The sequence below is a fragment of the Papaver somniferum genome, chromosome 7, assembly GCF_003573695.1.
Source record: "Papaver somniferum cultivar HN1 chromosome 7, ASM357369v1, whole genome shotgun sequence".
In the NCBI taxonomy this organism is placed as follows: domain Eukaryota; kingdom Viridiplantae; phylum Streptophyta; class Magnoliopsida; order Ranunculales; family Papaveraceae; genus Papaver; species Papaver somniferum.
The window spans coordinates 258,823,233-258,840,663 of NC_039364.1; the positions used below are offsets into that span (position 1 = coordinate 258,823,233).

The following is a 17,431-nucleotide window of genomic DNA, read 5'->3' on the forward strand; positions in this document are numbered from 1 at the left end:
ATTCAACAAACTAATATTATTTATTTTGCGCAGCGTATTTTCGGGTGTGCAACGTATATTGACGCAGAGCACTTCTGCATTTGCGGTTTCGTCGTTAACAAAACTTCTGGTGTCTGTGTTATTTCTTTTACGCATTATATTTTTTTATATAATTCAAATATCACAGGTTGTGTGTAAGTTCAATCAATTGTGAATCCGACCTTTGGTTGTAGATTGAATTGATTGACACTTTGATATTGGTTTTTGATACCGTCCAAATTTTTTCTTATATTAATCAGGCTCACGGTTTCTATCTGTTTGATTTGCTGATTACATTAAGAAACATAAATATAACTCTTGGATATATTTCTTGATTGAGCTCGCTTTATTAGTTGGTGATCTCAAAATTATATTGGAGTTAGTCCATAGAGATTGCCTAAACGAAATATTGGGTGTGGTTCTTAGACCCCCGCTTTTTCAAGTCCAACTGTAATTAAGATGGTCGGTCACATCCTTTCGATTCCACCAAGAGCAACAGATCATTGCACGAGAGTGATACAGTTATGAGAGAAATATTAGTATGGCACCGTACTTCACCACAAGTACGGCAAAATAATTCACCACAAATTGTGCCTATATCTCAACCTCAAGTAATTCAGCCAGATCCTAGACGCATTTCATCATCATTCTCTCCATACAACACAAATGATGCTTGTTACACTGTTACACCACCACAACAACAACAAACATATTATATGTTTGGATGTCCGAGTGCTTTTCAATCGCCTAATGTTCTTCAACTAGGACCGAGCGATTTTCAATCGCCTAATGTTCTTCAACCAGTTTTTCCCCTTTTGGAAATTTATCCCAGATGTTGGAAACCGAAGAAATCCCAGGTCTTGGAGAATGGTTTATTCCATGCGATGAGTGAGTTAACGATGGGCAAAGTTAGAGCGATTGTAATTTTAGTTCTGCTACATTTGTAATTATAGTTTTAATCAATTAAAAGTACGAAGGTTTATTTAAATGGAATTACTTCATCGGTGAGAAGTACTAGGTGGAAAAACAACTACAAAGAAGGGGTTGAAATTGTTCAACATCTTAAGCATTTCGAAACATTTTTCGAAACGAAAAGCCACCTTTTTCCATCTTCGCCATTCAACCAAAGATCTTGTTACCATCTCAGCATCAATATCACCTCTCAATCTATATCGATTGACTTGCATAGTTAAATCTACAAACTCATTTACTTTTTTCTTAATTGTACCAAAACGATTTTTTGTTTCGCATATAGCACGACGACTCGGATTACGAGTGTCATTGCAGAACCCGTTGTGAATAACCGCCCGAAAATTCACCCATGGATAGTTTGCTGAAGCAAGCTGGGTAAATAAAAAGACATAATTTCTGCAAATAGATTCATCTTCTTCTTCAGTATATGGAGCTCGCCGAACTAACAAGGGCCGAGACATCTTTCGACAAATTCGTTGAATTCAAGAATTGAAGAATTTTTTAAGCTTAGAGAAGAAGAGTAAAGAAGACTAGATGTGTGAATTTGAAGTTGAAATGGGGAGTATTTGTAGAACTCAAAATTCTAACCATTGGATGACAAGGATTTTTAGCCGACGAGATTTAGTCGTTGGTGATTTTGTGTCAAACGCAGGTGTTAACAGTACAGACGTTGGCGTGTGAAGTAAGAACATGCGTTTTTGGCTAAAACGCCAGCGTTTGTGGATAAAACGCCAAAGATTGTGATAAAATCACCCGCCCTCCACTACGCCTGTGCTTGTTCTTCCATCTCAATGGGAAAACCAACAAATTTGTTGGTTTCGTCCTCCGTTTTTCATGTTTGTTGAGTCCACAATGGGAGAAAAATGAACAAACTTCAAGATTGTTCATTCCATAGGAATTGCTCTAAGACCTTGACTTTATAAATACAAGGATATGTTGCTTTCTGGTCAAAAAGAAGTAGTACACATGACAAAACTAAAAAACAACTTAAGAAAACTATAGCTCCAGTTTGGCAGGCACCTCTAAAGGACACTCTCAAAATTAATGTTGATACTGCTTGGATTTCTGACACTTTACCTTCATGTTATGCTATAATTCTAAGAGAACGAGGAAAAGAGGGATAGTCAGCAACCCCAAACCAACAAGAAGCATAGGCTTTAGGAGTGCTATAAGCAGCTATTTGGGCGCAAGAGAAAGGTCTAAAAAACTTTAGAATTGAATGAGACTGTGAAAGCCTCTTTATTTACATCCAAGGAAAAATATCTGACATCTCTTGGCGCTCCAAAGCCTACTTAGATGAGGTAAACAGATTAGTTCACTTATGCAACAATTTTCTGGGTTTTTATTTTGTTCCAAGACTAGGAAATACGGTGGCAGACACTTTAGCGAAATTCATTAGGCCTTTAAATTCAACTATTTTATAGGAAAACATCCCTCCTTTTATTCAACAACATCTATCAGTAGATAAGTCTAATATCAACAACTCCTCATGTGGATTGATATTGGACGGCTTTACTCCTTTTGTAACACAGGCTCCCGGGGTCTACTTTGCTTAATGAAATGCCTTATTTACAAAAAGAAAAAAAAATCTAAATGTAATTTAAGCTATAATCATACTAGAACACCGCTGCCACGGTGGGGAGGGCCGACCGAAGAAAAACGAAACAACACCGCATAACGCTTTATACATCCTTAAAATGTTATTTTTGAGGCATAACCAAATTAGTGGATGCATGAACCAAAATACTACGATATAAATTGTTATACATTCTTTGTGGTGGCTCCATAGTTCATTATACATTCTTCGTCTCTATAGCCTACTATCAATACTTTGAACCAAGCGTCATTACTGGTTTACCGATCTATGATGTGGATCGTGTGGCTGCAGATGATCGTTCTCAGCCTGGCTTTGGCCTGCCGTGATGATCGTGCGGTTGTCCGACAGACTCCAAAAATCTTTTTGTTGGACCCCCCTAAATGGGGACAAAGATGGTGGCATTATCTTTTTGAATATTAAGAGATTGTGGGATTTGACTTGCCAGACAGTGGCACATATTGGAGAAGACTCCTAAGGAAATCCTAAGCTAGGAAGCCAAGTCTGGTAGATGTATCAGAACTGCACAATCAGGGCGTGATTAATGGGTTACTGATCTATGATGTAGATTGTGTGGCTATTGAGGATTGTCTCAGCTTGGGTTTGGCCTGCTTTTGAAATATTGGTCGAGTCTTACCGTTGGGTGTCTTATATACTTACCTGAATACTTTCTTTTATGTTACATTTTGTTGGGTGTCTTTTAAATCCTGGATTAAGTTATGGCGTTTTTTCCTAAGTATTCTTGTGGGTGAGTCTTTGTTACTAATGTCCAAATTTACAACTACATGCATATCTAGGCTAGAAAACTGACACGCCAGCAAATGCTGGATTCTCGTTTAAATTGGCGTATTTTGATAAATTGTAAATTTACAGCAATTAAGTGAGACGCAGGAATCAGAAGATTAATAACTTGAAATGTTTATTTCAGTAACAAGAATTTTGAACTTGCTTCGGGGAAAAAAGAATGAACTCAAAAGAAATTTACAAGAGAAATAACTGAAAAGAAGTTGTAGCTGGTATTTGCACTGACACCTCATGATTTTGTTGAGATTCCTGGATCCCGGTATGGGGCTAATACCATATTTGCTTAGGAATTCAGGAGCAGCTTCGAAGTAAGTTCAGTTTTGTGTTGACAATATCTGTGGCTTCTTCCTTCGAAGGTATTACTTTGATATCCCCATCTTGAATCTCGTTGACGGTTTCTTAAATAGCAATTGTCTCTCTTCTCTATTACAGAAGATGATGCACTTGTGGTTTTGTTGACTATTGGTTACCGTGTGAGCTTGAATCTCATAGGCACTTGTGATCTTGTAAATTATTCATGACTTGCTTGCATAATCTGGATTTTCATGCAGTTATGATCTATTAACTAATGATGATTACCGGTGTATCTTTTGAAACTAGTGCCTCAATTTTGGGATTTTGAGATTCCTGAATCCCAGTATGGAGCTAATACCATATTTGGATTTGGGATCCAAAGGCAGCTTAAAAGTTAGTTCAACCTTGTGTTGACAGTCCATGGCTTCTTCCTCGGAAGGTAATTACTTTGATATCCGCATCTTGAATTTTATTAACAGTTTCTTGAAGTTGCATTTGTTATCTACTGGTTACAGTGTGAACTTGAATTTCAAAGTTAGTTGTGATCTTGTTAACATGACGTGCTTGTTAACTAATGATTACTGGGTCGGTCTTTTTATACTAGTGCCTCAGCTGGGAACTAAAGCAAGTACCCGGTGATCAATGGCGTGTCACTCTAAGATTTCCCAAACCAGACAAGTTCTGTCCATCAGCAATCCTTCCAGTTATCGACTTCTAACAGGTTTTAGTTTCTTGTTCCAAGTTTTAACACAAGGTTTTGGTTTCTTATGTTAGATTTTTTTCCTGTCTATTTTTCTTCTTCTTCTATGGGCATCAACATATTTTGAGGTATCTAGAGCCTTTGGTTTGTATCTCGGTGTTTCGAACCTGCAAACTTCTGAAGGTATTTCTGCTGGTGTGATTTTGGGGATTTGGAATACAGTGACAACTCGACTTTTATGCCAATTTTTTTCTTTTGTGCCAAATTTTTTCTTTCTCCAACTTCTTCACTTCCAAGGTGATTATCCATTTTCAAAACCAACAATCATATAATATAATCAGAGGATTAAAAAAAAAACAAAGGTTAAGGGTCTGAAATGGTTTCGGATGATGTTTCATTGCTGGCATTTCTTATCATTTTCCCTTCAGTTTTTGGTTTCAAGGTGTTTACTTTGATCTGACATTTTCATAGTTAAATCGCTGAATTTCTTCTTATGTTTTGGTTGAATGAAGTGAAAGCGTTAAAAGAAATCAAGGCATCACTTGGATGGAGGGTGGTCGTATATATATGCATGGGCTGGAGATGGCGATTTACCTCCTTGGTCCGGAGTTACTTGCTCTTCTCTGCTCTGTGCAAGGAGATTATCGAGTTGTCAGTTTAATTTTCACCTCCTTTAACATAGTCAAGTTGACTCTATTGTTTTGTTTTGTTTCCCGACTTTTTATGTGTTCAGTAATGCGCATAAAATTGTATCAGCATGTCGTTCAGTAGGATGGTAGCTGCTGCATGAGTAAAATACCACTAGTGTTAACCTGTATCACTAAAATATGACGGGAGAAAGCTTTTTTGACAATTAGCTTTTGTTTTGTAATAGTCTAGACTTCATAAAATGGTATTAATCTCAACTTATAATGTTTTGGGTTGACGAAACAAATGTTTTCTTCTTGAGCATGTTTTATGTGTCTACAGTGACCTGAATTGCGTAGTATATCAGTGACACACATATTCAGCTGAACATTGTCTTCATTAATCTCCTTCAACCAACAATTGGATTATCTTGCATCAACTGTGAGGAGTTTCTGGTAAAATGTCATCTGTAGTAACTTATCTGATATTTCACTGTTTAATTTGATAGGGGTCTCCATTTTAACTAGTAGACTGGGCCAATCCCTCCTCAAATCGGACGGCTTAGACATCGTCAAATATTGTATGTTCCTGCTAATGTTATTCAGCTCTCTTCCAAATGTTGGTCAGCACGCATTTTGCTCTCCATGAACATTTTTGCATCTTTGGTGCCTTTTTGTCTCAGCATGAACTTGAAGATGGAATAAGCTACAAGATGCCAATTCCTCCAGAAATTGGTGAAATGAAATGACTGGCACAACTATAAATCCAAGGAATAAGCTGACTGAGAGTTAACTTTTTGTTGACAAGGTAGAGCTGACTGAGGTACTGAGAGTAATCTTTTTGTTGATAAGGCTTTTGTTCGAAAAATGAATAAGCTGACTGAGAGTTAACTTTTTGTTGACAAGGTAGAGCTGACTGAGGTACTGAGAGTAATCTTTTTGTTGATAAGGCTTTTGTTCGAAAAATGCATTGTCATTCTGAATCCTACTGCCTAATGAGCAGCAGGTGTTGGAAGATTCAATCAGAATAAGCTTTTTTTTGAATCTGAGAAAAATCAATTTTACCAACATAATGTTTAGTTTTTGGCATTGTAGGGCTTTACCCTTGATTAGAGGGAGCCCTTCCAGAAATTCTCGACGGCCCTAAGGCCGAAGAGGGGGTTTGGAAATAGTTTTCAACCAGCAATTGACGCGCCTCGGTTATTACCTCATTAGCTGCGTCATTGCCCCAAGCGCAAAGATGCCTGACTTTGAAAGCATGAACTTCTTTTTATAATTCCATCATTCACATCCCTGACTCTGACTTTAACCGTGTGGGACTAACTAACGACAGAAATGAGCAAAAAAACATTGTGATAACTGATAAGACAAGCAAACGCAAGGAACCTAAGTGTACATGATAGCAGATGTCTTGAATGGTTTGTGCTACACTACTAGTAGAATTTTTAAGCAATGCCAAAGAGTAGATGTCTGTTAGTGTTAGAAAAATAACATGAAACAATTTAAGCAAACTCATGCACAGATAATCCTTACAGGACTTGGAAACAACAGTTTCGCGATTAGTTGTCTTTTAGCTTTTTGTTCAAACCCATTTCATGGAATCCCTATAACCTACTCAACTCAGATTTTTGATCAAATTGTCAAACCCACTATATGTATTTGTAATACTATGCTTAAAGCTTTTTTACTCAAAGGGGAACTCGATAAAACTTTAGAAATGTATAGTCATATAATGCACATTGGTCTCTACCCTGATAATTACACTCTTCCCTATGTATTGAAAGCCTGTGCTCACTCGCAAAAGGTTCAAGTAGGAGAACAGATTCATGGGGGTGTATTCAAGTTGGGTTTTGATGGTGACATTTTTGCTCTTCTTCCTTGTTATGATCCCTATAACACTTGCTGCATGAATTCATATTTGCTGATGTTCTAAAAGTCCCACATCCAGTTGGCAAAAAATTGATGTGTTTCAAGAATCCGAGGTCTTACAATTTAACCAGGCTAGTAATCCATGATTTGGCCCAGTCCAGCACGGAAATTCCTTCGTAAATTCTCACGGTAAAACAAGAGTACCTTCATGTATAAATTTTATGAAGTTACTTAATGGTCATAGTTGTTGTTCATAGTTGTTGTTCACGGTAAAACAAGAGTACCTTCACGGTAAAACAAGAGTACCTTAATGGTCATAGTTGTTGTTCACTAGTAGACATCTCAGCTAGCCACTGGTAAATTTCCTTACTAGTAACGATTTTATTGTGTTTTCTTATTCTTTACTTCTACATTACTTTTGTTTCTTGAAGGTAGAATAAGAGATGCCGATGCACAAATTTTATGAAGTTACTTATGGTCAAGGCCTAAATCAAAAGGTAAATTCAGTCTGCATAACTTTTACATTACCCCTCAAGACTGTCGAATATAAAGAGAGTTTTTGCTAGTTTTAATTTACATACATGTTGCCTAAGAAAGTTTGATAATGCAGACCTATAGTATATCTTTATGTGTGATACATATGCTTCTTGGATGTTCCTGTTGTATTGCGAAGAGGACATTGTCTTGGTTGTGTAAATATTTGGAATCTGTTGCCTTGTGCTAAGTTGGAATGCTAAGTACAACTTCAAAGGTGTAGAATGATCGCAAATGCTAAGCCTCGTATACACCCACAACATAACATAGAACCGACATAATAAGATCAAGCTGAAACACTTTTCTTTTAGATTTGGTGGGGGTGCGCCAGGCCTTTGCAGCAGTGCAACGCAGAGGCGACGCATGAGAACCCCAGCAGCAAGCTGCTGTGATGGGAACTCCCCCATGAAAAAAATTAATTTAATATCGTGTGAGCCGATGGCTCACATATCAGATATTAAACTGATAAGAACAGATACTACACTTGATCTTAGCCAAAAGGCCGAGAAAGGTATGCTTTGCAGAGATTCCAGCTTCTCCTTTTATATTGTCTTGTTTCCATACCTGTACTCTAGACTAGTCTATGTGGGACTAAATCATATTGAATGGCTCTGTAACTAGAGCTGGCAAACAAGCCAAAACCCGCGGGTTTACCCGGCCCGGTCCGTAAAAAACCCGTACCCGGCTCGGCTGGTGCCTAAACAAGCCGGGTTAGGGTTGGAGAAATGTCGGCTTGTAGAAAAGCGGGCTAACCCGTCCCGGACCGTAAATTCGCGGGTTATACCCGTATGCCCGTGTGAATTCATATATAAAGAATTTTACCCATTTCTTAACCCTAAAATCTAAAATTTCTGGGCTTCTTCTTCACGCACAGCGGCATCCATTGGAGCCACCACAATCACCAGATTCATCACCTCTTTCTCATTCTTTTTTCTTCTTCTTCTTCTTCTAATCTTTTTGTTCTTCTCCATTCAAAGAGTTAGGGTTTTAATTTAATTACCCTGTGAAGTGAAATCAGCGGCCGCGACAGCCATTAGAACCACGCAATCACCACCTCTTTCTCCTTCCTCTTCTTCTAATCTTCTTCTTTTCTCCTATACAGAGAGTTAAGGTTAAATTTAATTACACTGTTAAGTGAAATCAAGCAATGAAGAAAAGGCGAATTTGGTTGAGTCTGATGAAATCGAGATGAACTGAAGAAGGTGGATAAATCAAAGAAAATGAAGTTCTGGGATAAAATTGGAGATGGGTTTTATATGATTTAAGGGGTTTGAACTGTTTTGAATCAAGAATTCAGGATTTGATCGATTCATGAAGAGATTAGGGTTTTTGAGAATTACAGCTGCTATTGTTGCTGTTGTTGTTAATGAATTCGAGCAATTTCAGCAAACATATGCGTTCAATTTCATTTGCTGTTTCGAAAATCATGTTTGAGTTATATACCATTTGTTGTTTCCAAAATCATGTTTTCCCCTGATGTTGTCTGTTTTCAGGTACTTGAGTGTTGATTTGTGGTATTCCCAACCATTGGCAGTCGAATACGAGGTGACCATTTTACTTGACTGTTTATTTCAGTATGATCCATTGCCAAAGCTAGCCAATTTACTGATAGAGAATGGTTCTGCTAGTCTTGAGTTCAGGTTGGTAGTGCCGGAAGGGAGGATAATTTATATTCGTATGTGGTTGAGCTATGGCAAGGGGTTTTGATGTTTATCTGATTTGGTTAGACAGCTTGAGATGCTGGTAATGAAGCTGCTTATGAGGAAATCTGTTAAGAGTTGTAATAGATCTTTCATCTGTATTTGATTTTTGTGTTGAAAATGAATGATTTGTATTTGATTTTTGTGTTGAATAGAGATTGAAGATGGTCAAAGCATAAACATGGCCACAAATTAACTTAATTAGGCTTTAATTTTAACTTTAGTTAAACAAGCCGGGTAACCCGTGAGTCCACAAGCTTTACCCGTTACGGGTGCGGGTTGTAGAAATGACGACCCGTGAAGAATATCAACCCGCAAGCTTTGGACCGTGTTAACCCGTACCCGTGTAACCCGTAACAAGTCAGCCCCGACCCGCCCGTTTGCCAGCTCTATCTGTAACAGTTATCAAAGATGGACTTAATGGGAGTTGTGTTTCAAGCCGGTTTAATGTTCCGCCTAAGGTTTTGAGTGTATCGAATGGCTCTTTAACATGTTGGCTCGTTTTTTTTTTATCCACCCTGGCTGTTAAGATTTACTTCCTGTCATGCATGGAACATAACAAGTTCCGATCAGTATGTTTCATATTTAACTCCTACCCAAGGTTTTAGCTTCTAATAAACACTTGTTACCTTCTCAAGGGAAACAATGTATTCATTGATCACTGTCTTTGCTGCAATTTCTACTGATCCACCCGCGTTGCCAATGTTGTCACGATATTCCTGTCACAAATGAAAGATGAAAAGTTCCCATGAGGAAGTTTCTCACTATACTCCTAACAACGGCTATCAAACCATAGGATGATAACACCCTGAAAAGTTCACATATTTCAACAATTCCAACCATCAAAAAACTGAAAAAGCAAGAAAAACTGAACAAATTACACAATTTTGGAGTAGTTCCAGCTAACCGAATGTTTATTGGATCATAAAATAAGGCAGCTATATAAACTAGCAATCACATAATGCAAATACTTGACACGAATGAGCAGACATATTTGAATACATACTTTGAGAATCTCCAACGCATCTTTCTTTACTTCTTCGATTTTAGCTCTTATAGTACTTCTCCTGCAAAGTAAAACAACCTTGAGTTGAATACCACATGCAGTGGCTTTATACAGATAAAGACCAAAACAAGAAAGGCAGATAGTACCACTCACTTGGACAACCAAAGATAAGCAAGATTAACAGCAACCGAATGCAGATCCATAATGGGAACAAATTAGAGTCAAAAACAGAAAAAATATATTCCTATGATAATATCAAAGCAAGACCGCAGGAGCAATGCTGACCTGAAGCGTGGACAATACGTATTCCAGTTTTTCATCGTAGAGCTCAGACCGGTCCAGCTGTAATATCATAGGCAGGAGCGCTAAGCACAGGTATAAGATATTTGACATCAAAACAGATAAACTTGAGGCTAATAACATGAGAAACAAGGTGACATGAAAATTTGAGCAACCTGTTTCGTTTTTGAGATGATTTGCCGCTGCATAAACTCTTAAGGAATATCTGCACGATATTAAATCAATCAGAAGCCAGTTAAGCAAAGTCGGACATCTCTTGAGCCGACGCTTTAAATAATTTAAGAAGAATAAAATCAATATACAACTCCTAGCTTTGATAAAGGAGGAGCGAAACTTAGACAAACAAACATGTAGGGTGTAATACTGTGTGAAGAGGTCCAAAAGCCAAGTGATTATTTTGTAATCATTCTCCTCAAACTTATCTAACAACGTATCTTTTTTCACACCGGTACTGCCATCTGAACAACATAAGCAGACGTCAGAGAATTTTAAATGTTATTTCGAAACAGCTCTCAGTGAAGATGAGAGACATAAGATGTCCTTCAATTTCTTCTGGTTTATGAGTAATGCTCGACAAAATCTGAGAAAGTAACCAAATCAAATCTTGTGACTACTAGTAGGCATATAAGAATTAGTAAAACAGTAGGGGCTGCAAAATAAAGAGACTTACTACATCCATGGAAGCAGGGAATGCAATGTCGAGTGCCAAAGCATCATTCAGAAACTTGTCAGAAGAAGCAGAAGGACACTACTTCCAGTGCAATGTCAAGTGCCGCAATTGCAGACCCATAATAGAAATTATTCAACTTCTCCTGCTTAACAATTTGTAGCATCAAATGAACTCATCCGGCATCGGCAAACCTCTTCTTGTTCTCCTCGAAAGATAATAGACAAAATAAGCAATCAAACAAACTCTGCACCAGGTCGAATATTTCGTCTTCGTCCAACATGTCTTCTTCTTTAACAAGAGATTTGGTATACGGCAAACAACCAAACAGAGCTAGTACTGCTTGGTCCAGCATGCCTACTTTTATTGACAGGACTTTTGGTATAAGGTAAAAGAGCTTCTACAACAACATCTACAGTGCCCATTTTTCTTAGTTTTCTTGGTTGGCAGGTGTGCGCTGCGCACATCTAAAACCATAAAAAAGTAAACGTGTTTCCTTGAACTGAAACTTTTGATTTAACAATCCAATTTTAGCCCATATCCGGACACTAACAGGTTTTGATTTGAAGTGCGAGTTCCTCATTTCTGAAATAGACTTTGAAATAGATCCACAACAAGACAGTCGGAAAGAAAGACTTTAACTTTAAGTCTTTACTTGAAGCTTCGAAGGATCCTTTCTTAAAATTTATAGTCCCACACTCTTCAGTTAGTATGAATTCCCTTTGTGTAAGAAGAAAACGTGCCCATATGAGCTCAGTTTTTTTGCTATTTCTTTCTGCGTAAAAGATACTGCCTGCACGAACTATTTTTTTATGATTCCTATTTGCAAAATCCATTGTTTAGGGGCTATTATCCACAACTCTGAGATTTCAGTTATTCTTTTCAGTATTTATCTTACTAGTCTAGTTTGTGTTACGACCGATACCATGCTGAGACCAACTGCAAAAACTGTTTGGGCGACAGTTAAGTCTCAGTTGACAGTCTTGAAACTTCGTAATGCAAGGTGTTGAGAAGATTCATGCCAGAATCTTACTGGACGAACTAGGTAGTTCATCCTTCAACATTTAAGATGCCAAGCCCTTAATGTCACCAAGCACTGGTAAAACCCGTCAGTTGAACAAGCATATAGATCCTTCACCTGTAATCCTTACATTAACCAAAAAATAATCCATGACCCAGTGCTAACCAGACTAACAAAAAAAGAAAAAAAAAATAACAAAAAGAATTAAAAAAATTTGGACCATTTCTGGTTTGTGCGTGTCATCCTTGCGCAGGGAGGAAGTCCCTTCTATGACCACTTTTTTGTCAAATGAAGCCTAATAAAAATTCTCAATCTGATATAAAAGATTGATTGATTTATTTTGGTGTAGTCTTTGGGACTTGAAAAGCCCGAAATACCCTTACACTTAAAAAGTGTTTACTTCGTTGTCCTAATTTCTATTTGTTTTTCTGACCCGAAATCTCTAAACTCTAATCCTTCGTTCCTCCTCTGCCGACACCATCCCCAACCAGTATCACCGTCCTAACTAGCACCACCAGCCTCCGCCACCGATCAGTCAGTCATTCACCATCAGCACCGCCATAAACACTAATCATTTCTTCCCCACCAATACCATAACCTGCACCGCTATAACCTCAACCATCGTGACCAGAAACCACCACCACCTTCTAATCAAACAATAATCATTCCTTCCCACCACCAACTCTACCGACGACAACTAATTTGCATACCAAATTCATTTTTAACTTGGTGTACATGCAACTGTTAGTTGCAAGTTGTATTCATCTAATTTTTACGATATCTATTCTCCAATGTTCGAAAATTGTATTCTCCAATGTTATACATGATCGTGCTAATGATATGTCAATTTGAAATCTCTAATAATACTGATTTTATGTCACTAAAATGTTAGAGCTCTAGGTAAGATTCATGTTTTACTCGGTGTTCCATTTTCTTTTTCACGATTAGGAACTAAACAAACTGTTAAGAATATTTTCTCTTGACACATTTTTGCACGAAAAATAAAGAAAAATTGTTATATCTGTTTGAGGATCACAGATTTTCTTTTACGATCCTATTACAAAGTGTTTCTTTTTTCTTCGGTCGGCCCTTGGCAGCGGTGTTCTAGTAATGGAAGTGTTTGTGTTTGATTTCATAACTTGGAGCAATGGTAGACACAAGGTAAGCAATCCCATTGGGCAAAATGGGACTTCAGCCTTGATATTTAAGCAGGTCTGAAAGCCTAGATTTTATTGACATGAGTAGTAGTGAAGTACAGCAAAAAAGCCTAACAAAAAAGATTGGATTTGAGAATTGTTGGGTTCCTCTTAGAAAAGAGAAACCCTGCAGCCAGATTTCTTCATGTATGAGCACAAGAATCAAATGCTGAGCGGAAAACTAGAACCCACATAATGTTAGATTTCATACATTGTAAGTGCTGACACAAAGTCTAAAAGCCTTTATGCCTCAAAGAATTAGATTTCATACCAGAATCCAAAATGTTTTTATAGTGATTTATGCCTCAAAGAATTAGCTCTAATGGATTAAGAATATCCAAATCACCGAGTAATTAAAACATTAGAGAAGGGAATAGAGGGATTGGAGTTGGTTTGTTAGCGCTAACCTGACAAGATGCTGAGCATCTTGATTAAGCTCCTAGCTGCTGAATATATTTGAAGATTCTACCGGTTTCCTGTTCCTGTTCAGCAGAATGAGAAATGAAATTTTGATTTTGCAAGATTGGCAGGGGCCGCGTTCCCCCTTAGGAACAAATTATGACGTAGACTCTCCCTCAATGGGGAGATCTTAGGCGAGCGCCTTCCAAAGTGCAATGGAAGCCACTATGTTGCGGCCCAGATTACCATTTCTATAGCTTATTCTACTGTGTACAGTTAGACTGGATTATGGTGCAAATGGGGATAAGTGTGTGCTTATTTCATAAGTGTGTCAGCCTTATTTGGCCAGACATGCTTTTGATAAATTGACCATGACTACAGGCTGGGTATGAGAATGAAATTTTGGATCTGCCACATAATATAACGGCAGCAACAAGAACGGGTACTTAAAGAAGCACTGATTGCTAAACCGAAAAGGAACGTCAAGAAGCATGGGTACTCATAGCTGAGTCGCAGCAGTATAAACAATATCCCATTTACGGACTGAAGGCCAAACCGCCAAAGTGCAAACCTCACACCAAAACATTCCCAGATTTAAATCTACTAAATTGCACTCGCATTTGTTCAAGTAATTCAATCAAGAACAAACAACAACAACGCAAGGAAGTATCCGTCAGCCCACAAAAAAATATCATCCTACGGATACTAAGATCTCTATATTGTCATCTAAAAATAATAATGACTGCAAACAGAATGTGTATACATATATCTCACCATCAGACACGTGTATATAGAAAAATACGTGGAAAGCATGTAGGCCAGGACATTAAAATACGATGCATTACGGAACACCAAATAAACCTCAAAGAGTTACTTTATCTCATCCCCAAAAGAAGCTAAGATCAACGGTGGAGAGAAAGTTAGCTGACACGGACGTGACAGGGGCAGAAGACACTTGTCTGACGCGAGCAGGCATCTCAACTACCCTCATTAAACACTCTGAGCAGTATACGCCCGTGGGACGAGCGAGGATGTCTCTGCGTGATCAAGTGGCAAACGCAGACCTCTGCGTGATGGACACAAGACACTAGAAGATAAGGTTCCAACGGCCTTCATAGATGGGTCCCACACTCTAACCCTATAAATACCCCCTCTCCACCAAGAGGAAGGGGGATCGGAAAAATCAGGAAGGGAAAGAGAGAGAGATTGCGAGTGTAAGGTAATCCTTTAGAAGAGAAAAACATGTAAACCCAAAAGTCATTCGACTACTCTTGTAACCGTGAAGAATATAGTGAAACAACAAACCCCGTGGACGTAGGCCTTAGTGCTGAACCACGTAAACCTCGGTCTTGTTTACATTTCAGCACTTTATACTTGTCTAACCCCATGGATATTTACTTGTACGTTTTGCTTTCTTTGTTTTTACCTATATCCCGTGCGCAAACACCTTGCATGGAGTTGTTAGATGAGGCTATGATAAACCCGAAGGTTTTGAGCCAAGGAATCAACACTAGGATATCATCATCACAAATCACTCTAGATTACGATGATTGGTTGTGAGCATTCAGATGCCTTCGTGATTTGTGTGCTCACAATTTGGCGCTAGAAACAGGGACTTCGTCCCGGTAAAAGATTTATCTTGTCCTGTGATTTCATTTTAAATTGGCATATGATTGCTCTGATTTATTAGCTCGGACCGTATAGATCATTTGTTAACTTTATTATATTCAAAAACTCACATATTATCTTCGATAAGATTTATTGTTTTGATCCGTGGATTTACGTTTTTCTTTAGATCTCGTGCGAACCCGTCTCTCGGGGGGGTTTTCGTAGTTTTTTAAAAAGGATCTACTTGCATTTTTAAAAAGGATCTCTTTTAATAAAACTTTAACCCGTGTAGTGTAACTCGTATGTATTAATCCTCTCCTGGAAGAAGATATTTCGCCAACTAACCCGATTCACGCGGATATTCCCGTTTTTCGTTGTTTGAAATTCCTTGTGCAGAAAGAACGTATTGTGAGTAAAGAAGGCGAGTTTCTGCGAGATTTCATTGTCGACAAAAGGACCCGTGATGGAAAAGACGCAGGAGGCAGGAAAATCCAAAGCTTTGTCAAAGGAAACACCCAGGACAACCCCGGTCATCACCCGAAGCAAGCAGAAAGGAGACAAAGTTAAAATGACCAGTCAAAGGCAAGATACTGCGGAAATCACTTCACCTATGAACGCTAATTCAGTTGCAGCGCGGCTCTCAGAGCAGCAGCGACAAAGTACGGTGCGGCTGCGGTAGTCCCGAAGGCTGCAGAGGCTAGCAAAACTTGCGCTATGAATCAACTTCATCAACCAAGAGAAAGGGTGGATGAATCCAGAACATTCCAACCCGTGCACCTTCCAACTTTTGGAATGCCACCAACAAATGATCAAAATCAAACCATACCGGCGGCTCTAGCACCGCAGAGGGGCACTCACCCCATTTGGAAATGCCAGCAACCGAAGCTGAACCTCTGCCACCTTTAGTGCAGACCGTAGAGGAAGGGGGCACCATGGCCGTAGTGGCACGCGCTGGGACTCCCAATCAGGGGTCCAACCAATCACATCGACTGATGGCTGAGCTTGAGGAACTGAAGAAGAGCCAGCAGGTTTACGCAGATGTTAGCCCTGTTGGCCAGAGAAAATCAAGATTTAAAGGAGCGGATTGCTCTAAGCACGAAGACCAGCCAACAACTTGATGAAGCAAATTCCAAAGCACCAGAGCCAAACCGAGACTGTAGAGTCGTCATAGCGGCTAATGAGACGCGACTAGGGGAAGTAGCGTATCCGACCCGGATTATGACGATGGAGAATCAGACGGTAACGAGCAGAAGAATTAGGGCACCACCGCGCGATGGAAGAGCTACGAGATGAGATGATGGCCGAGATCAGGCAATTAAAAAATAGACAAGGCGGGGGGAGGTTAGAAGAGGTCATGAGAGAAGCTAACTCTACGCCCTTAACTCATCGCTTGGCCAACACCCCTATTCCACTGAAATGCCCTGTCCCAACGTTCGAATGCTATGATGGATCCAGTGACCCTGCTGCACATATTCGGTATACAACCGTGTCTTAGCTAGATGGGGTCAGAACGACGCCGTACTCTGCAGATACTTCCCGTCAAGCCTGAAGGGATCGGCATTATCATGGTTTGATAATCTGCCACCAAACTCCATCCACTCATACGACCAACTCGCAGAGAAATTCTTAAGAACATACATGTACAACAAGACTGTAAACACCGGAATGGATAAGCTCTTTTCACTAGCGATTGGCTACAAGGAAACCACGAGGGAACACTAACAGATGGCACAAGATCTGCCAAGCCATAGGGAGCGTGGACCCAGTGGTAAGCATCAATTGCTACAAATGGGGATTAGACCGAATGAGTCCCCTATTTGTTGAAATTCATGGAAGCGTGCCTAAGACAGAGGGAGATCTTCGAATAATTATCGAAAAGCACGCTCGACTTGAAGAAATTCAACGGGAAAACCCGAGGGCATATCCGCAGAGATCTCACCGCACCAATTCAGCGAACAAACCAATGGGGCCAAAAGGAGTTGCTCAGTGGAGAGACCTCACGAAGATAGGAAGGAACGAAGGGATGAACGAAGAACAGGTGACCGAAAATTCGAAGATCAAGTTTACACGAAACTCAACGCTAGCTATGCTCGTATCCTACGAGAGATCAAAGGGAGGGAAAA

The 17,431-nt window shown here is 39.2% G+C and overlaps 1 non-coding gene and 3 pseudogenes across 1 annotated transcript; 1 reads left to right on the top strand and 3 right to left on the bottom strand.

Moving 5' to 3' along the window:
* Nucleotides 1-6,103: 6,103 nt before the first annotated feature.
* LOC113300658 lies at nt 6,104-6,250 on the bottom strand (annotated as a pseudogene).
* A 210-nt stretch (nt 6,251-6,460) lies between these two features.
* Nucleotides 6,461-17,431, top strand: part of LOC113300219 — a 53,863-nt pseudogene continuing 42,892 nt past the window's right edge.
* Nucleotides 7,729-7,926, bottom strand: LOC113300841. The gene has a single exon (XR_003335952.1). It is a non-coding gene; the product is annotated as a U2 spliceosomal RNA (small nuclear RNA).
* Nucleotides 13,829-13,949, bottom strand: LOC113300819 (annotated as a pseudogene).